The 23385-nt window shown below is 36.8% G+C and overlaps 1 protein-coding gene across 1 annotated transcript in view; it reads right to left on the bottom strand.

The window, feature by feature from the left end:
- Window positions 1-23385, bottom strand: part of AEBP2 (AE binding protein 2) — a 206190-nt gene that overhangs the window by 865 nt on the left and 181940 nt on the right. The gene's annotated exons all lie outside the window — the stretch shown is intronic.

Consider the following 23385-nt stretch of genomic DNA (forward strand, 5'->3'; position numbering starts at 1 on the left):
AAGAATACTTCTAATATAAAATAATACTAAATACCTGGATTAATTATCTTCCCTACCAAAAAATTTTTACCAATGGAAATACGCATACTTGTAATATATTTAGGGCACAATAAAAGCATTATAAAATCATAGACAAATAAAAAATATAAGGGCATGCCAACAACTGTTTTTATTACTGACAATTGAGTAAAGAAAAAACCCTTGCAAGTCTGACCAGTCCTTTGGAAATGACAGTGACTCTAAAGTAACATTTTCTTCCTCTACATGTAAGTGATTTCCATGGCAACTCTCCATCTGTTTCCCACTATTTTCACAGGCTATTTAAAATTAAGTTTACATATGTCAATGTTCCAAGATAATCTCTGTGTTTGCATAAACCATATGCCTCCTTGACAAAGTTGGTTATGCCAGTAACATTAGAGAAGTGTTTAAATGTCACATCTGTTTTGTAAGGGAAAAAAATGGGGGTAAAATGGGAATGAAGCTGGAATGGGAAGCACTACTTCTACAAATTTAATGGTAATCAATCCTTAAGCCAATGATTATAGAGTTCTCTTTAGTATCTAAATCAGAAAATTACTTACAATCTAGTAAGAAAGAATTCTAAGTAAAATATACCTGAGTTTATCTAATACTTAAAACCTATAGGAAATATACAAATTTCCCAACATAACTTTATATTAAGCAGCCTTCGTTATATGAACTATATATATGTTATTAAGGATTGTGTAAAGGGGCAAGGTATCCCTTTAAAAATATAAAATTGGGGATCCCTGGGTGGCGCAGCGGTTTGGCGCCTGCCTTTGGCCCAGGGCGCGATCCTGGACACCCGGAATCGAATCCCACGTCGGGCTCCCGGTGCATGGAGCCTGCTTCTCCTTCTGCCTATGTCTCTGCCTCTCTCTCTCTCTCTCTCTCTCTCTCTCTCTCTGTGTGTGACTATCATAAATAAATAAAATAAATAAAAAATAAAAAAATAAAAAATATATATATAAAATTTAGCAGGTGGGAAGTATAAATCAAACAAATTTGGAACTTCTTTTCTCACTACCAAATCTTTCCCATAATGTTACTAGAAGTCTGCTTCAGAAATAATTAGGTCCCTGAGAAGCATCCAGAATGAGTTTTTTTTTTTTTTTAAGTAAACTTTCACCTGAGATTTATTCTTCAATCATATGTAGCAGAAACTTCTGGTCACAAGCTCTTACAGAAAAGAAAAACCAACAGAACTTCTTAACCCTTAATCCCTGAAACTTTGGTCCTAAGAAATGCAGTTATACTAATGGATACATTTCCTACTGAAATTAATTAATTAACTAATTAATAAATAATTTTAAAGAGACATTCTTGAAGATGCAAAATAAGTAGTAGACAATACTAAATGGATGTTTCCTGCTTTGATTTTGAGTAGGCTGATCTGTCTTGCATGTAGAAAGTGTGTACATTCTGTGACCTACAAGAGCTGAGAACAGCTTCTCTGTCACCATCTTTTTCACCACCGTAATTTGCTCTTATGTCTCAAATCTCCACTACTTGCTTTCCTCAGCTTCCATCACTGAAATTCCCTGTGGAAATATTCGTAGATGAGAAAGGCAAGCCATTACATCTGCACTCAATTCATTTTCATTTCCCTAACAAAGAGCATTTTCTGAGAAAATGGGACAAGTATATTTTCAAAAGACAGAATGGTAGTGTCTCTACTGGGACTCTATCTAGGAAAAGTAGACTGGAAAGGGCAGCTACAGAGCATGACTCTTAAAAGTTGGGGCAGAGAGACGAATGTTATAAGAATATTAATTATCTGGAGTAAGGATAATTACTCCAGATTATTCCAATTCGCATGGAGAAAAAGACAAATTTAACTTATCCCAAGTTTGTTTAGGGTTAGGTTTGCCCTAATGCAGGTAGATATCAAATCCCTTTGAGAATGTGATATAAAGCTTCAAACTTTCCCCAAATTTGCCCTTAAAACATGGCTATAACCCATGTTGTGGCATATGTCAGGATTCCTTTTTTATGGTGAATAATATCCCATTGTATATATTTGTGTGTGTATCATTTCTACTCATCCATCAATGGACATGTGGGTTGTTTCTACCTCTTGGCTACTGAGAATGCTGAAACCAACATAGAAGGGCAAAAATCTCTTTGAGATCCTGACTTCAATTCTTTTGAATAAATAATCAGAAGTGGGATTGCTGGATCATACAGTAGCTCTATTTCTAATTTTTTCAGAAATCTATACCATTTTCCATAGCAGCAGATGCTATGCTAAGTGAAATAAGCCAGTTACAGAAGGACAAATACTGTATGATTGCACTTATATGAGCTATCCAAAGCAGTCAAACTCCTAGAAACTGAAAGTAGAATGGTAGTTGGCAGGGACTATGAAGAGAAAGAAATGGGTAGCTGCTGTTCAGTGGGGACTATGAAGAGAAAGAAATGGGTAGCTGCTGTTCAGTGGGGACAGAGCATAAATCATGCAAGATGAAAAAGTTCTAAAGATTTGCTTTACAACACTGTGCTTATAGGTCACAATACTGTACTATACACTTAAAAATTTGTTAAGAATGTACAAAAAAATGTTAAGAATGTAGATCTCATGTTACTTTTTAAGACAATAAAAAAAAGTTTGAAAAAAAAAACATAGCTACATTTTCATGGAGTTCAAGTCCTTTCTGACACACCAGGTTGAGTCTCTGATCTAGCAGATCCTCCGACCCAAGGACGTAACCCTGTCCTGCGACGACTCAGGAAGATGGGCTTACCTGACAAGACAAGACCTGTCCAAAAAGTCAAGATAGTGGTGTCAATCCTCCAATGTAGCCAATAGGATTCCATCTATAACAACTTAAAACAACTAGTGCATTTCTTAATAAGAGAAAAAATAAGCCTATTTGTAACCTTGTCAGTTATCAAACCCTATTCTGAGTCCTGCATCATGGGATGAGGAGCTGCTACAATAGCTCTTTGGAATTATTTAAAATGACTGTGACTTCATAAAGAAGTCTTACTTACTGATATGAAAGAGAAGACAAAGAAAGTGCAAGAGAGGGAGAAAGGAAGGGAAAAAGACTTAACTCCCTAGAAGCTATACTATCTATGACTAACAGATCTGTATATAGATACTATATATACACACATTATATATAATACATGTGTAATACAATAGTAACCCGTATTCATTGACTTACAACTATAAACCAGCTAAGTATTTTACATACATTGTTTTTACATCACAGAGCTAATACTAGGAATTAAGCATAATTATTCTAATTTTATAAATTAGATAACTGAAGCTCAATGATATTAAATAACTTTATTAACCTCAACTTAAAACAATCTGAAACTGGGGGACAAATTAGAACAAACCTTTTTCTGGGGTTTGGGGGTGTTTCCTATATCACTTTGCACAGAACTGGGAAAAGCATAAATATTTTAAAACTCTAGCTTAGAAGTCATATAAATTCATAAAAAGTCTCTATCTTTGCATTGAAATACATGTTAGGATCATTATTCTTTAAGATGGTCCCATAATGTAAAAGTGCTGTGTATCTATTAGCTTTTTGTTCATCATGGCCAGTCCGATGATCACAACTGAAGTCAATCAAAGTCTGCAAAATAGCACCAGCAGCCACTTCCACCTCAGTGTATGATAATGTACTGACTACACTGCTGGGACTCAGTAAATGTCAAATAACAGCTTTAGAGCAACATTATTAAATCTCTTTTGAAGCTCTTCATTCAGTTATGTGGGAGCACAGTAATTACACTGACAGGCAGCTTAATCTGTCTGTCATATTTCAGAACTGTCTAGAATCCATTAGTATCAACCACAGGACTTCAGAGTATCCTCAATCAAAATATTGCTGGGGAATCCTTGCTCCACTATTTTTGAGCTGTGTAACTAGATTAGCTGTATTTTCTTATTTTCTATATCCTTGATGCTCCAGTACCTATGACCTAAAATGAGAGAGACTGACCATCTCAAGACTAGCCAATTCAAGTGTACCTTTTATATGAAAATCAACTAACCCAGTGTCCATGCTGGGAATTAACCCCTCTATCTGGCTCTAACACTGCAAGGGGTAATATTCCTCTGCCCTAATCATCTCATGACCAAGTACCAGAAAACTAGGCAAAGTCCCTATGCCCCAGAGCCCACTGAAATTATTCAAACTACTCAATCCTAAACTTGCTTACCCTGCCTTTCCCATTCCTTCCCACAGACACAATAAAGGCTCTTTGCCATGCTTTCCCCCTGCCCCCAGTGGACCCCTGGTTCTTCCCCCACATGATGCAATGTGATGTGCTGTGCCTCCTATTTCTTGGAAGCTATGAATAAAAACTTCTTCCTCATGACAATCATTTCCATGTCTGCACTTCTTATCATAGCTGATTAAAACAAATCCCAGGTACATTTTAAAACTGTGACCTTGGAATTTCTAAACCTCCCTATAACTCAAGCTCCTTTAAAATTTTTTTTTATTTATTCATTCATAAGAGACATAGAGGAGAGGCAGAGACATAGGCAGAGGGGGAAGCAGACTCCCTGCAGGGAGCTTGATGCAGGACTCAATCCCAGGATACTGGGATCACACCCTGAGCCGAAGGCAGATGCTCAACCACTTTGCCACCCAGGTGCCCTTCAAGCTACTTATATACAATGAAATAACATTACCTACCTCAAAAAATTGTTATGAAATTTAAGTAATTAATACACAGAGAACATTAAGACCAGTACTCCATATACAGAGTACATTAAATAGCTGTTAGCTCTTATTATTGCGATTAATGCTAAGTCAAGAGTAATTGATTCTAAAATTAGCATTCTAAACCAGCATACTTTGCCAACTCTGTATTACTTTCAGTTTTGACATTCAGGGATTTAGCATACATGGATTTAACTGTATGTGAAAAATACTGATGCTTCATTACAACTTAGTAATGTCTAATTTTGCAAAGGTAAGAATTAAATTAAATGCAAAGTGAATATGATTTTAGTGACTGGCCATAGAAAATGGCCCAAAATCCACAGATCAACATGGCCTCCTATAGTCTGCTCTCTGGAATTATTCTTGTTAAGTCAAAAAACTTTGATTCTCTGTGGAAAATGCCCTCCCACTTGCCCTGCCTCCCTCCTCAGAAAAACAAAGTCGGCTGATGATGTAAAAGAAGATAAAGTAAATGATTCAAGGAAGAGAGAGAGAGAGAGTTGAAAGCCAGAGAATGTAAGTTTTGAATAAAGGGTGAAATGAGTTCAACAACAGCCAGGATAGATGATATAAAGTTCCCCATATGCCCTATACATAAACAAGAAAAAAGCAATCCGTTAGACTGCTTCAAGGAGTTTTCCAGCCAAGAGCAAAATGATTGATGTATATGAGAAGTCGAACTGTGCTAAAATAAGAGGTCAACTTATAAAATGAAGAGATGCATTTAAAAAAAAAAAAAGATGACCTTTGAAATAAACATGATTAGAAAAAAACCCAGAAGCCTCTAAAGAAAAAAAAAAGAGTTCCAGTGTAGCAATAGAAAACAAGGGCAATAGACTGAACTTAGCTATGAATAAAGGTGTATTCAAAGTGTTAACAAAGGGGCAGCCCAGGTGACTCAATGGTTTAGTGCTGCCTTCCACCCAGGTTGTGATCCTGGAGACCCAGGATAGAGTCCCACATCGGGGTCCCTGCATGGAGTCTCCTCCTCTCTCTGCCTCTCTCTCTCTCTCTCACTCTGTGTCTCTCATAAATAAATAAATAAAATATTTTTAAAAAACGTGTTAACAAAGCATTTTCCCCCAAAATATTAGGTAAAGTAAGATACAGCTTTAACTGAACATGTTGCTATGGAAGAATTTTCTCCAGTGCCAAAGAACACATTGGGTTATATATTGCCACAAATATTCACTGCAGACAAAAAAAAATCACAATCATGAAAAGAGAATGATAGTGGATTTCCAGATCCACATGTAAGGAGGTTGTAAACTGTCACTGTGTTCTAACAACAAGGAAAAAGCTGAACAGGCTAAAAAATCAACAACTCTTTTTGGATCCATTAAAGAGGGGAAGACTTAGGGTAACCCTGTGTTCTAATGCTGGAGAGATAGGCAAATACAGGGAGTCACATCTTCAAGAGCAGAGACTCACTAGCAGAAACCAGTGTGGGATCCAGTGGGGGGTAAGTAAACCTGAACTGCAATTGATGAATTCTCAGGATCCCAGTGTCCACAAGTCTAAGTTAAAAATTTCAGGGGAAGTCAGTCACAGAGTGACCCCCACAACACTTCAAATTTAACCTCAGGAGTATGCCTGGGTGGCTCAGTGGTTGAGCATCTGCCTTTGGCTCAGGTTGTGATCTTGAAGTCCCAGGATTGAGTCCCACATAGGGCTCCCAGCAGGGAGCCTGCATCTCCCTCTGCTTGTGTCTCTGCCCCTCTCTGTGTGTCTCTAATGAAATAAATAAAACCTTTTTAAAAATTTACTTCAGGATCTTGACCACATTCCCACAATAAATATGTGAGAAGAATCTCTTACTTCTGGCAGAGGGAGGGGAAAAAGAACCATTCTTAAGTACACAAAAGCCTGCCCTCAGGAGAAACTAGTTACCTACAGCCTAACCTCCTGAAATATTATGAGAACAGAACTGACCGGGAAGAAGGAAATATCTCAATTCTAAGTGATTCTAATTTCCACATCAGAGAAGGAAAATACCCAACTCCAGCCTATTCTAACCATTTTGCTCCACCAAGGGAGGGGAAAAGACTGAGAAACACTTGTTAAGTTCACAGTCTAGAGGCAAAGGTGCACTAAAAGATTGAGACGCCCTCCTCCCAAAGGTTACAGCCACTAAAGGACTATTTACAATAGTTCCTTTTAAATGGTACCTCACATTCAGCTCTCAAGAAAAAATTACAAGACATACCAAAAGGCAAAAACACATAATTTGAAGAGACAGAGCAAATGTCATAACCAGATATGGCAGAAATGTTGGAATTACCAGACTGAGAACTTAAAACATCCATGATTAATATGCTCAATATTCTAATGTATAGACGATATGCAAGAACAGACAGGCAATATAAGAGATGGAAATCCTAAGAAAGAACTTAAAAGAAATGCTAGAGATTAAAAAAATATTGTAAAAGAAATAAAGAATAACTTTGATGGGCTTATTAGGTAATTGGACACTGCTTAGTAAAAAATCTCTGAGCTAGAGGATTTAAAAAAAAACTTTTATTTTTGTCTTACTCTTAATTAGTCTAACATAACAGTTTGTTCAAAATAATAGTAATAATGTGTTCAATCACAAAAAAACTCGGACGCCTGGACAACTCATTCAGTTAAGCATCCAACTCTTGGTTTCAGTTCATGTCATGATCTCAAAGGTAATGAGATGGAGCCCCAAATGGGGCCCCAAGCTCAGTGGGGAGTCTACTTAAAGATTCTCCCATTCTGCCCCACCCCCCCAACACACACTCTCTTTATCTTTAAAATAAATAAATCTTTTTAAAAACAAAATCACACACACACACACACACACACACACAAAAACAGAAAGAGTGGAAGACAAATAAGAACAACAAATAGAAAACAGTAACAAAAATGGTAGATATTAATCCAATATATCAATATTTACTTTGAATTTCAATGGTCTAAATACACCAATCAAAAAACTAAGATTATAAGAATGGATCAAAAAATATGATCTAACTGGAATGCACAGCTGGCTCAGTAAGTAGAGCATGCAACTCAGTCTCAGAATCATGAGTTTAAGTCCCATGTTGGTACTAGAGTTTACTTTGAAAAATAAAAATTAAATTAAATTTTAAAAAATATATGATCCAACTATATGTTGTCTATAAGAAGCTCATTTGAAATATAAGGATATATATAAATTAAAAATCAGTTGATGGAGAAAAATATACCACGTTAAACTAATCAAAAGAAAGCAGGAGTAGCTATGTCAATTTCAGACAGAACAGACTTGAAAGTAAGGAAAGTTATCAGAGATAAATAAGGGCATTACTTAATGATAAATGGGTCAATTCTCCAAGAAGATTTAACAATTCTTAATGTATATGCATCTGACAACAGAGCATCAAACTTTGTGAGGCAAAAAGTGATAGAAAAGAATGGACAATTACATGAATCCACTATGGTAGTTGGAGACTTAAACACTCCTCTCTTAGAAATGGAAAGAACCAACAGGTAGAAAATAAGTAAGGACATAGTTGAATTCAACAACACCATGGATCAAGTGAATATAACTGATATCTACAGAATATTTCATTTAATAACATCATAAGACACATTTTTCTCAAGTTGACGAGGGACAGAAATTATATAATGTCTGCTCTTCGATTTCAGCAAAATTGAAGTAGGAATTCCTACTAACAGATAGAGCTGTAAAATGTCAAAGCACGTGGAGACTGTACAATACACTTCTAAATAACACAGGGTCAAAACTCAAGAGAAATCTTTAAATATTTTGAACTAAATGAAAAATGAAAACACAACTTAGCAAAATTTGTGAGACGCAGAAAAAGCAGTGCTTAGAGGGAAATGTATAGCATTGAATGCATACATTAGAAAAGAAGATCTAAAATCAATCATCTCAGTTTCCACCTAAGAAACTAGAAAGAGGGATCCCTGGGTGGCGCAGCAGTTTGGCGCCTGCCTTTGGCCCAGGGCGCGATCCTGGAGACCCGGGATCGAGTCCCACGTCGGGCTCCCGGTGCATGGAGCCTGCTTCTCCCTCTGCCTGTGTCTCTGCCTCTCTCTCTCTCTCTTTGTGACTATCATAAATTAAAATAAAAAAAAAAAGAACTGCTTTAAAAAAAAAGAAAGAAAGAAACTAGAAAGAAAAGAGCTAATTAATCTAAAATAAGCACAAGGAAAAAATAAAAAGAGCAGAAATCAATGAAATTGAAAACAGACCAATAATAACACCACCAAAAGCTGGTTCTTTGAAAACATAAATAAAATTGACAAGCCTCTAGCCAGGCTAACTCAAGGGATTGAGAGAGGAGACACAAAGTACTAATATCAGAGATTAAAAAGGGGATATCCCCTACAGACCCCTTAAAATTAAGAAGATAAAAAGAAATAGTATGAAGAACTGTGCACATATATTTGATAACCTAGATGAAAGTAACAATCTACAAAATTCACACACACAAAAATCTGGAAGGCCTATATCTATTAAAGAAATTGAATCAATAATTAATAACCTTCTAAAACAGAAAGCACCAAGCTCAGGTTGTTTCTTTGATTAATTCTATCAAGCATTTAAGGTACAAATTACATCAATTCTCTATAACTCTTTCAGATGGAAACAGAGGGAATACTTCAGAATTCATTTGATGAGGCTAGCATTACCAGAAAAGCCATCACAAGAAAACTAAAGACCAATATTTCTCATGAACAAAGCTCTAAATTTCCTTTCTAGAACACTAACATATCAAATCCATTTTAAAAAGACCTGTGCACCATAACCAAGTGGGATTCTTCCAGGAATGGTTCAACATTTAAAAATCAATTAATGTAATCCATTGCATCAACAAGCTAAAAAGGAAAAATCACATGAACATATCAATAGAATGCAGAAAAAGTATCTGACAACAACCAACATACATTCACGATAAAAACTCAGCAAATCAGGAACAGAGATTAATTTCCTCAATTTGATAAAGAATATCTACAAAAAACCTATAGCCAGTATCATACTTAATGATGAGAAACTCAAAGCTTTCCCACTAAAATCACAAGGCAAGATGTCCACTCTGTATGCCTTTTCAACATCATACTATAAGTTCTTATAATGCAGTAACATAAGAAAAGGAAGTAAAAGTATACAGACTGGGAAAGAAGACATAAAATTGTTTTTGTTCACAGGTGATATGATCTATGTAGAAAATCTAAAAGAGTCAAAAATAACTTTTAAAAAAACCCTCTGGGAACTATTAAGCAATTTTAGCAAGGCTGCAGGTTACAAGACTAATACGTGAAAGTCAGCTGCTTTCCTATGTACCAACAAGGAACGAGTAGAATTTGAAATTAAAAACAATATCATTCACATTAGCACCAACAAAAAGAAATACTTAGTGGTGCCTAGATGTCTCAGTCAGTTAAGCATCCAAATCTTGATTTCAGCTCAGGTCATGATCTCAGGGTCATGGGATCAAGCACCAAGTCAAGTTTCATGCTCAGCAGAGAGTTTACTTCTCTCCTTCTCTCTGCCCTCCCTCTTCACTCTCTCTCTCTCTCTCTTCCTCCCTCTCTCTCAAATAAATAAATGAATCTTTAAAAAAAAAAAAAAAAAGCCTTAGCAGCACCTGGGTAGTGCATTTAGTTAAGTCTCTGACTTTTGGTTTCGGCTCAGGTCATGATTTTAGGGTCCCTGAAATCACTGCCTGCTTAGGGAGGGTCTGCTTGTCTCCCTCTCTCTCTGCCCTTCCCCCATCACACTCTCAAATAAATAAATCTTTTTTAAAAAAAATCTCAGAAAACATGTACAAGATCTATATGAGAAGAACTACAAAATTCTGATAAATAAAATCAAAGAAAACTAATAAATAGAGATTCCATATTCATGGCTAGAAAAGTTCAATATTATCAAGCTGTCATTTCTTCCCAACTTCAGTTATAGATCCAGTGCAACCCCAATCAAAATATCTGCAAATTATTTTATAGATAATGACAAATTAATTACAAAGTTTATATAGAGAGGCAAAAGACTCAGACCAGGTAACACAATACTGAAGAAGAACAAGGTTGGAGAATGAGGCTACCTGATTATAAGACCTGAAATAAAGTTACAGTAATCATGACTGTATCGTATTGATAAAAGAAAAGACAAATGCGTTAATGGAACAGAATTGAGGACCCAGAAAAAGATCTTCACAGAGTCAATTGATCTTCGACAGAGGAGTAAAGCCTGCAGAGTAGAGAAAAGACAGTCTCTTCAACAAATGGTACTAGACATATAAAAAAGGTCAATCTATACACAGACCTTATACCTTTCACAAAAATTAACTCAAAATGGACCATATACCTAAGCGTAACATGCAAAACTATCAAATTTCTAGAAGATGATATAGCAGAAAAGTTAGATGACCTTGGATACAGTGATGTCCTCTTTGATATAATACCAAACATACAAAACCAAAGATGTCTTTTAGACACAATGCCAATTCTAATAAACTGAACTTCATTAAAATTAAAACTTTTGTTCTGTGAAAGACACTGTCCAGAGAATAAAAAGACAAGCCACAGACTAGGAGAAAATATTTGTGAAACGTACATCTGATAAGGAATTCTTATCCAGTGAAATATATAAAGAACTCTTAAAATTCAACAATTAAAAAAACAATTAAAAATGGGCTAAAGACCTTATAAATATCTCAACAAAGAAAATATAAAGATAACGAGTAGGCACATGAAAAGAATGCTCCACATCATGTATCATCAGGAAATGTAAACTAAAATATCAATGAGACACCACTAAACACCTATTAAAATGACCAAAATCCCAAATATCGACAATACCAAATGCTGACAAAGATGTAGAGCAGCAAAAATTCTCATCCATTGCTACTGGGAATATAAAACCGTACACTCACTTTGGAAGATAGTTTGGCAGTTTCTTACAAAACTAAACATACTCTTACCATATGAATGGCAATCACATGCTTGTTATTTACCTGAAGGAATTGAAAACACATGTCCACACAAAAACCTGGACACATGTTAAAGCAGCTTGATTCATAACTGCCAAAACTTGGAAGCAATCAAGATGTCTCTCAGTAGGTAAGTGAATATATAACCTGTGGTATATCAAGCAATGGAAAATTACTCAGCATTAAAATAAAACAAGCTATCAAGCCATGAAAGAACATAGAAGAAACTTAAATGTCTTTGTTACTAAGGGAAAAGGCTACATATGGTAAGATTCCAACTATATGACATTCTGGAAAGGGCAAAACTATGGAGACAATTAAAAAATCCCTGCCAGAGGTGGCACAGAGGCATATAGAGCAGAGAGTTCTAGGGCAGTGAAAATACTCTGTATGATATTACAATGATGGGTACATGTCATTCGGTACATGTTTGTGCAAAGGTACAACACCAGGAATGAACCCTGAGGGAAACTATGGGCTCTGGGGTGATTTTGATGTGTCAATGTAGGTTCAGTTTTTGCAAAAAATGTGCCATCCCAGTGAGCAGTATCGATAATGGAGGAAGCTATGCATGTGTAAGGGCATGGAGTGAATGGGGAAATCTCTGTAACTTCCTCTCAGTTTTGTAGTAAACCTAAAAAAAAACACTGCTTTTTTTTTTTTTTTAAAAAGAGGACAATATTTTTAGATATAAAGCCTTTCACACCAATAATATCTAGTTTCCAGTTTTCCCAAGGCCCCCCTCATATTAAATCAATGGTATTAATTATTAAAAGGAGTCAACTTTAAGTTTCAGATTATATTTAGATACAACTAAGATAATCTGCTTTGACAATTTTTTATTATTTTTTTATTTATTTTTATTTTTTTGACAAATTTTTAAATCCTAAAATCTTTCTTATCCTGTTAACACAGTCTTAAGTCCTGAATACAGAATTTTACTATAAGACAGAAGGTGGAAAGAATGTAGGTTATGACATAAAAACAGATTTCTTATGCACAGACCAGAAAATAAAATTTCAAGTAGCCAGTGAAAGGTAAAAAACTTAGAAGCTTAAAGACTAAGGCAACATGTTGTCTGGGACCCAAAGAAAGAAATCAGGGTCCATATACCACCCTCCTGGGTAAACTTAATAGGAATACTAGGGGAAAAAATAGTGGAGAAAAATGCAAGAACATCCCAACTGACACTCCTGTGCCCCTCATGTCCCATTAATTAAATGAACCAAAGATACTATTTCTGGTTGCCCACAATCCGTTGTGCATGGCATACAAGGGATCAAGAACTTGCATATGCATCCATGGGAAGCATGCAAATTCTGGGATGAACAATAAATCTATTAAAGGGAAAATTTACTTTTTTGAAAGTATAATAATGACTCTCCCACAAATATAAACACTCAAATGAGGCTGTGTCTAATTCATCAACTAATGAGAAAACCAGTAAGACGGTATGACTGCTTCAAAGGAGAATTCAAATATTTTTTAAAGATTTTATTTATTTTTTATTTGAGAGAGAGATTGAGCAAGATAGAGAGAAAGTGAGTATGCACATGAGCAGGGGCTGAGGGAGAGGGAGAAGTAGACTCTCCTACTGAACAGGGAGCCTGACACATGGCTCAATCCCAGGACCTGAAGGAGTTGATAACACATGTCCACACAAAAACCTGACCTGAGCTGAAGGCAGATACTTAATAGACTGAGCCACCCAGGTGCCCCTAAGAGAATTTTTCAAATTTTATATGTGTATTTAACACACATATACAAACACACACATATATTATAGCAACAAGGTCATATACCCATACTGTGGACTTTAGTTAATGTGGCACCGTGTATTTTGATAGCTTTATAAATTACTTTAATCTGCTATTTATGCCAGCACTAGAGATCCATGAAGGTCACTGACATTGTGTTTTAATTTATTGAGTTCTGTAAGGGAAATTATATTATCTAGTAGTATTTCTGAACTTGAAATTTACAGAAGGGTTTGGGATATCTCTTTTTGAAATGTTAGAAAACAATCTCCATATACATGGTGATACTCTTTCCCGCCAGGGGATAAAGCAAGCCATCATAGGCATCAGACCAGGGCTGTCAAATAGCAAATTGGAGCAATAAAACAATTACTTAAACTGCAAGTAAAAATTTCACATCAATTTAAAATTATCCTCATCTTCCTGTTAAGTTTCTGTTTTTCAAAGTTCCAAGAAAATGGGGCACCTGGGTGGCCAGTCATTGAGCATCTGCTTCAGCTCAAGTAGTGATTCCAGGATCCAGGGATCAAGTCCCATATCAGGCTCCCCACAGGAAGCCTGCTTCTCCCTCTACCTAAGTCTCTGCCTCTCTCTGTGTGTCTCTCATGAATAAATAAATAAAATGTTTTTTTAAATGTTCCAAGAAACTATTTTGATGAGCAATTCCTGAAAGAAATTATTTTTCAACACATCTAGAAGCTAATATTGTGTGCATTAAAGGAAATGCCCAGAGAAAAGATGGACAGAATGAGCCCAAGCCAAGTGAAAACCAGTAATGCCAAATTCTGTCTCTCACTGCAAAAAGCTCCTCTTAGTTTCATGCCATCCAAACCATGACTTAGCATTTTGAAACAAGTGTGCATGGTCAGTTCCAGGACAGAAAAAGAGAACTACTGAATAGATAGCAGACAATAAGATTAAAGCATTCTCAAGTCACTTTTTGCCTCATTTAGTTATTTATTCATTCATTTAACAAATACTTAGCAATGATGTACCTGATAGAAGAACTGTGTATTGTATATTTGTGTTGGTTCCAAACTTCAGGAGTTCCCTAGGAGAAATCTGAAATTGGTCCCTGGACAGGACAGGTAAGGAGAGATTAAACAAAGAGGCAGGCCACTCCAGATTGGCAGGTGGCAGATGCAATAAGCAAGGGAACTTACACAGCTTGTCTTGGGCGGCTACATCTCCCCACCATAATCTTGAGAGTTTATGAACAGAGGCCTTAGCTGGGTTCAGTCACGTATACCATCTAGGGGTCTCAAGGACCCCTTACTCTCTCAAGGTCATGTCCTTCAAAAGGCTCCTGCTGTGAGCACAGTGGGCAGAAGATACATTCCCAGGGCAGATGAGGGTCTAAGGAGACGCTGACTGCCTGGGTCCAGCTTTTGGGTCAACTAACAGTCATGTCCTCTTAACGACGCCCTCCAACAAGTTGGCATGTAACAAGACTGAAAAAGATAGTCCAAATTCTCAGGGTTACTTAAGGTTCCATGAGGCTAAAAACTAAGTGGTAAGTATGAGGCTTTTCCTAAATGATTTGGGTGGGGAAAGTTTTTCTGGAAAACAATACTAAACTGGCATCTGAGGAATAAAGTTTTCACCCTAGTGATTGCTAGGAAAAAAACCCACGAACTTTGACTTGAATAAAGGTATATGCAGGCAAAAATGTCTGGTGTAGAAACAGTACTATGCTAACCTCAACAAGAAAAAAATAAAAAACAAAACACAAAAACTGCATTTCCAAATTTAGTCAGCTAGGGACATTGAGTCAGGTCACTTAAAACAGGCACAAAGTTTCATCATTCCAAGGAGTTGAGTATTGTGCCTCTTATCTACTAATCTAAAATTAAATTTCCCATTTAGCTTTGACATAAAGACTATTTATAGACATTTTTAAAAAGAAGAAGAAGAAAACTAAAAAGCTTAAACCCTGGGCGTAGTTCCTAAACCAAAAGCAATAAGAAGAAAGCGACATCTAATGGTTCAAAACATCTCCAGTTGCTCTTCAAAACTCAAGGGAATAGAAAAGACAGATTTTGACACAAACCATCAGACAAAGACAGCCTCAAAAGTCATCCTAAAAAGTCAAAAATGTCATCCAACCATCTGGGAAACGAACTCAATGCATTCAATCTCATGTCGTGCTGAGCTGTGGAAAGTTTAACCAAAAAGAATTCCAAAGATTAACCATAAACAGCTTAAATGCTTTTAGACTTCTTGTAGGATTTTTTCTCTTGTGAGAAAATAATAACACTTGTGTAGTGCAAACATGTACCAGATCCTCTCCTAAGTGCCTCATGTATATTAAGTCATTTAAAGATTGTTTTTACACAATCCACTTTTATGCAAATGAATAAACTGTAAGTTCTGCTAGAACCATTAAGGTCAAAGTAGGAATAAATTAATGTTGTGCAAAGACAAAAGTATTAAATGGACTTAATTACTTCTTAGAACAGAACCACAAAGGAACTTAAGACGTCAAAGTTTATATTTCGGTCCTCAGGAGTTGTTGAAAAATCCATCCCATGAGAGGAAATGCAGCACTTTTACTTATTTTTACTTATTCCTTAATTTTTTCTGTCCTGTTCTTTGCTTTTTTTTTCTTTTATTTATTTTTTTAATCAGAGTTCAATTTGCCAACATATAGCATATCATCCAATGCTCATCCTGTCAAGTGCCCCCCTCAGTGCCCGTCACCCAGTCACCCCAACCCCCCCGCCCACCTCCCATTCCACTACCCCTTGTTCGTTTCTCAGAGTTAGGAGTCTCTCATGTTCAGTCATCCTCACTGATATTTTCACTCATTTTCTCTCCTTTCCCCTTTATTCCCTTTTACTATTTTTTAATATTCTCCAAATGAATGAGACCATACAATGTTTGTCTTTCTCTGATTGACTTATTTCACTCAGCATAATACCCTCCAATTCTTTGCTTTATCTTGCTCATCTGTGGAAAGTATTTTTTCCCTAGCTTCTTTCTTCCATTACTGAATTTTGCCAGTACTTATGGGCTTATAAAGGTATAATCCCAAATAGTTTATCTTTCTAAACATCATTCCTCCAATTCGAGAAAGAGTCACCAAGTTAATGGTATACCTGGCTTAAGCCTGGTAGGTCAAAAAGCCAGGCCAACACCAAGAAAAGATACATGAATCACAATATATGTTTCTTCTTTAGAAAAATGTCTTCATACAAAAAACGAGATTTTAAGTATTGCTCTGTGTTGCCTACTGAGGGAAGATTTTTTAAAATGTGTTAATCACCGTAACTAGGTAAATATCAATACTAAACAATAAATATAAACTCCTGCCAAATCCAAATGTCCTTTTATTTCTCACGGAATGGTAGAAATCGTGTTTGTTTTCACCTACAGTTTTATCAGTCATGTGGTCTCTTGCCTACACATAAATTCAGCCTGAGAGACAGCCTCAGGATGTGACCTCATTACAGGACATTTTTGGCAATTAGCCATTCCTTTGTAACTAACAAAAAAGATACTAATTTATCTCTTAAGGATCCATAATTTGTTCTGAAGCATCTCTTGTTACATAGACCATCTTCAGACTTGAAGACTGGATAGGTAGAAGTGCTGTTGACTGGTCTCCTGGTTTGGGAATGCATCTTTGCTATATGTGGAAGCTTTTTGTCTCTTTTGTGGTGGTCAGAACGGAGAAGCATTATATGACTTTATCAAAATGCATTTTTTTATTATGTTCTTTCTAATCAAGATAAGTTTCTTTTAGGAACCAAAATTCTGCATGCCCAAGTGTCTTTCCTTAAAAACTCAATATTTTATGAATGAGATACTTTGCACAGAATACATGAAGATTATCCACTAACCAACCTGGTAACCTCCAGCTCCTTCCAAATCTCTTAAGGGGGTTGGTGATTTTGTAGTCCTCAGAACAAGAGAAGCACACATTTTAGACATATAGTCCAGAAAAAAATTGATGATCAGGTTCCCCTGATGAATAAATAAAGCTCTGAACCATATTACTTTTTATTGGCTTGTGACTTTCAAGAGCATGAGCAGTGATACTTTTCCATTATTTCTCTCAACGAGGAAGAATTGGGGGGAAATAATCTAGCTTTTCTAAGTAAGCTCTACACCCAGTGTGGGACTTGAATGCATGACCCCAAGATCAAGAGTTTAATGTTCCACTGACTGAGCCAGCCCGGTGCCCTTATAGCTTTTCTTACTACACCAATTAAGAAGAAATGTCTCAGTGAAGCTTCTGGAAAAAATGACATGTTCCAGCAAAAAATTTAATGATGAACCCCACAAAATTTTCCTTCCCGAGGGTCCCCAAACTTCTTCACAATTCCAGACCCTGTGATATACATGCCTCAATTTCTTCCCAAATGTCCTTTTCGACCTTCCTCAGGAAGCTCCATCTCTCAGCCTTCACTCCTAGCATTGTTCCAGTATCTAAAAGACTGCTTGCTTGCATTTACTTGCAAATATTAACTCCTCAATAAATGGTTTTTGACTGTTTCTTGAGCTAATTATAAGCATCGCTGTAAGTTCCTTCCCAAATCCTTTCACAGTCTCTGGAGACAGCCAGCCTGTAAATGCGGTCATTTCAAGTTCACAGTGATATTTCTGGAGGCATGGAGGAAAGCAATACCGTTTCAGCAAACTAACAACTGAGTCAGGTCTTGCGTCAGGGAAAAGGGAAATCAGAGTGACTAAGACAATTCCCCTAAGACAAGATATAGTAGGGTCTAAAGAGGATTAAACAATTTAGTGGCTTAACCAATACAAATTTATTACCTTGCAGTTCTGGAGGTCAGAAGTTCAAATGGCATCTTGCTGGACTAAAATCAAGGCATTGGCAGGGCTTCATCCTTTTGAAGAAGAATCCATTTCTTTGACTTTTCTAATTTCTAGGAGCCACCAACATTCCTTGGCTTATGGCCCCTTTCTTCCACCTTCAAAACTATCAAGGGATGGTTCAGTGGTTTAGCACCTGCCTTCGGCCCACGGTATGATCCTGGAGCCCTGGGATCGAGTCCCACATCCGGCTCCTTGCATGGAGCCTGCTTCTCCCTCTGCCTGTGTCTCTGCCTCTCTCCCTGTGTCTCTCATGAATACATAAATAAAATCTTAAAAAAAATATCAAGATTAAATTGAGTCTTTCTCACATCAAATCATTCTGATCTCTTTTTCTGTCTCCCTCTTGCATTCTAAATGATCATTTTGATTACAAAGTGCTCACCTGGATAATCCTGGGCAACCTCCTTATTTTAAGATCCTTTATCTGATTAGCATTCTTAATTCTAACTGCATTAATTCCCATTTGACTTATAAAGTAGCATATTCAAAATTTCTGGGATGAAGACATGGACATCAGGATGAGCACTGGGTGTTATGCTATATGTTGGCAAACTGAGCTTCAATAAAAAATAGATAGATGATGATAGATAGATAGATAGATAGATAGATAGATAGATAGATAAAAGAAGACATGGACATCTTTGAAGAGCCCATTATTTTACCTACTACACAAAACTATAAGAAAACCTGTCCTTTGTTACAGGAAATAAAAATCTCTGTCTTCCAAGGCTGTTAGCTATACAAGCATCCTTGAAAAGACAGCCCAGAACAAAGGGCAGTCAGAGCTTTCCTTCACAAGACATGCAGAAATCTGAGTCTTGGAGGACACGAGAAAGTATCCTCCAAGACTCGTCATCACTTGATACCCTCATATATTTGCATAGGAAACTGAGTAAAGATTTCTAATTATTTTAAATTATATATTTTCTCTAATACAGCTTTACTTATGCAAAAACGAAAGCCTCTGATGACCAGTCAAGTTACTGCTTTTGGATTTTTTGTTTTGTTTTGTTTTGTTTTTATGACACTGACAGAATCTGGATCACAAGACTATATTTGTTTATATGGGTTAAAATGGATAGATAATTCCATATAGAAATTAAATCCGTTCCTAGAAATTATAACTAGATCTTTCTAGCATAATTTTCCTAGTTTAGTCAAAGACTAAATATATAATCAAACTTCATCAACTTGAAGAGATCAATGAATACTTAGAGGAAAGAAAGCAGTTTAAATAACCCGATAAATTTGGTTTGGGTGGCTAGCTTTGTGGGGAGGATTTTTGATATTTCATTACAGTGCTAAAGAATTTTCTATGTTAGGAAGTTCTTCATACTTAACCTTAAATCTTGCTATTTGCAGCTTTAACTCATCTCCTCTTAATCTGTCCTCTGGGATCTCTCTGTCACATGATCCTTTGTGCCTTCCAGAAGGAACAAAAATAAAAGACTCTCATGACACTCCTCCCTGATAAATTATACTAAAAGAAATTTGCCCTGTTCCTACAAATAAATCCATAAGGAAGACTCCTTGGTAAATTTTAGTTTTCTAGTGAAAATAAGTTCTGTCTACGCAAAATTTTTCTCACTGAAGTGAAATGAAAGGTGCTGATCACCTTTGGAGAAATATTTGCATTTTATATTTTATTTATATAACAAAGTTAAAAGAGAAGTTCCAACTAAAGTACCAAGATAAAAATAAATGAAAAAAGTAGTATGATACACATGCAAAACTTACAAAGGAGTAAGCCAAAAACCTGTTACATGACTCTTAAAATTCTTTATGAACATCACGATTATAAAAGGTCAAACAATGGGGCACCTGGCTGGTTCAGTCAGTAGAATATGCAACTCTTGATCTCAGGATCATGAGTTCAAGCCTCATGTTGAGACTAAAGCTTACTTTAAAAAAAAAAAAAAAAGCCAGATAGTTAGATAATGGTGAAATTTTATGAAGATTTCTATGGAGGTAGCTGTTGCTCCTCTGAATCCCAATCTTCAGTGTCCCAATGAGTTTGGGGGGAAGGCAGACCCTCACCTCATGTCAAGAGGGAGCTTCAAGAAGACTATTCTTAGAGTAAACAATCCTAGGATTTGGCAGCAGGCCAAAAATAGCTTGAGGCCATGCTAGAATCAGCCTTCATTTTCAGAATTTAAGCAAAGAATATTTCCATATGTGAGCCTAGAGCCACCATATATAGTGTTCTGATTATGTGCTAACAAGAGTACATCACCTATTGGGGGGAGAGGGGTATTGGGAGGAATTCATTTATATGGGAACACAGGAATATTTATTTTCTGGCACAGGGCAGTAGAGGGTCTTGTTCTAACAAAACCAGTATATATGGCCACAGTTTCCCAACAGGTAGAAACAAAGTGCCTTAGGAAACATGCACTTCTTTCTAATAAACACAAAAGCATCATATGAGCAAGCAATGGCGCTATGTGGGCTCTATATGTATGTGACTGTGAGGGAGCACCCACACAGGGACTCAATATGGCTGCCTGCAGAGGTTCATGAGACCTCAGTAAACAAAAGCCACAGGTGGACTACCAAACCACAAGAGTCTGAAGAGGGCATGAGCAAGAGCATGTTCAACTGGAACAAGAGAACTACAGATGAGGAACCTCCAACCCTGAGGCAAAATGGATGCCAACAGAACAAAAGAAAGGGTTCATTTTGAATATTGGCAGATCCCTTTCTAGGAGATGTCAATCAAGAACCTCCTTGCCCCTTCCCCAATTTTTCTTCCCTCCTTCCTGTTTCAACTGCCAGGGTCAGTAACATTGGCAACATGGAAAGGGCAAAGAAAGCACGCATATAATGTGCTATCACAGAGCGACTGGGAAGTCCTAGAGGAATGCTAGTCCTCAAACTTTTCTCTCATACCTTCAGACTTCTTATGCTTGACTGATTCCTGCACAATTTCAAAATCAATTTCACACACTGAAATCCTAAGTTATAATGTTCCTTCCATCTCTAAAATTTGGCACGTTTTGACATTATTTTTATGCTTTAATTTTGCTAGCATTTTTTTAAAGATTTTATTTATTTATTCATGAGAGACAGACAGAGATAGAGAGAGGCAGAGACACAGGCAGAGGGAGAAGCAGGCTCCTTGCCGGGAGCTGACGTGAGACTCAATCCTGGGTCTCCAGGATCAGGCCCTGGGCTGAAGGCAGTGCCAAATCGCTGAGCCACCTGGGCTGCCCTTTTGCTAGCATTTAGAAAAATCATGAGCTAGGACAACTTAAAATCTGAGAAGGAAATGTGAGAAGTAATTAAACCTCAAAGAACAAAGACCAAAGGGTAAATAGGAATAAAGCAGGATACACAGAAACAGGCAGAAGCAGACAAAGGAGCCAGATTTTCAAGTAGGACAATAAAGTATTTTTTAACTTAATTGAGACCTCATGAGAAAGTCAATGAAAGCAAGATGACTGACAGGTGGACTAAAGTCCCACCTCCAGCATCTATCCAGCACCCCTAAGGTGATCATCACTGCTGTGCCTTTCTGTAATGTGTATAACGAAAGATCAAGCTGTCAAGTGACAAAGCAAGGAAGCTAAGGAAACTGCTGGGATAGGAGACCTGAAAAAGAAAAGAGATCAAGGACACAGACCCAGGATGGACACTGAATCCAAAGATTAGAGTGAAGCGATAGGCCTAAATTAACACAAACCAGGGAAAACAAGCAGAAACCAAAGTTCTGACATATTCGCTAAATCCAAACCAGGTCAGCCACCAACATATTTGAGAGAAACAGGACACTTAAAAAACCAAATAGGAAGCCGTCTTCCAAAGAGGGCACTCTTGCCCTCAAGGCATGTGAAGATTTTCAAATTGGTGCAAGTTCACATTTTTAAAGGAACCTGTTTGCAGATCCCCTACACTTAGAGGTACTTTTTCTATAACTGATACAATACACTCTTCTCAAAGTCACTTTTTTCCCTATGTGTCGAAGAAAAGTTTACCTCTCACCCATCCCAAACCTTAAAATGTTCCAGAACCAGAGAGAATTCATCAATTCCTTTCATCAAAGCCTCAGAAACAGCTTCACATGCATACTTCTCAACAAGTCTAACTAAAAGATGCACTTCTCATCTATTTTCCCTTCTTAAAAAATCAAATATTTTAATATATCTGTGCCATTCTGAGCAGCTGTAAACCATTAATAATCATAGTGATAATTCAACACCACAGAACTATTTGAACATAATAACCTTAGGGTCACAGGAAAACATGTAATTTTTTACTTCAATTTACATAGTTTTTGTTGCTATTGCCATTAAATTTACTAAGGTGAACCTATCAGTGAGAGTTCTCAAGAGAAACAGGACCAATAGGAGACAGAAGAACTGGCTAGTGATTGTGGAGGCTGGCCAGTTTGAAACCTGTTCAGGGATCATATAGGCATGAAAACAGGCTCTTGGGCAATTACATGTAGCTGTTTATAAATTAAGGACTCAGATTATACTAGACATACATATTAGCTTTGTGAACTTGGACAATTACTTAAATGGGGTTCCTTGGCCTGGGGGTTGTTGTTTTTATATGTCATATTAAGCACTTACTTCATCCAGTTTAGGACAAGATTAACTGAGATAACATTTGCAAACCACTTAGGATCATTTCTGACACACAGTAAATCTTCAACAAATGCTATTATTATTAAGCAACAGGTATCATTTGCAGATCGTAACCCACCAATGCAGGAGGAACTCTCAAAATCTGCCAGACTCCTCTCTCTCTCTAATCCTCCTTTCAGATCAATCCCCAGGGTTCTATACGTAGGCAAGAAAACACTGATCCTTAATCCCAACCTCAGTTCATAATGGACAGCATCTCCAATTATTCTCTAGAAAGTGTCCTAGCACTGGATCCCCCACATTGCTTAAGCGTACATTAGACATTAGCTCTCTCTTTTCTACTGAGCATGCATCCCAGACAAGCCTCTTCCTAATGGTAGCTCTGGTTCCTTAAGGGATCTCTAATAAGCCTGGATCTCAGAGTTCCTTTGCTGATCTACTCAATTATGAGATAGCTTTCACAGTTTAAAAACAATTTTTTTCCAGACCAAAGGATTTTGTTTGTGTAGAGGAGCTATTAATG

Source organism: Canis lupus, chromosome 27 (assembly GCF_003254725.2).
Source record: "Canis lupus dingo isolate Sandy chromosome 27, ASM325472v2, whole genome shotgun sequence".
NCBI classification, from domain to species: Eukaryota; Metazoa; Chordata; class Mammalia; order Carnivora; family Canidae; genus Canis; species Canis lupus.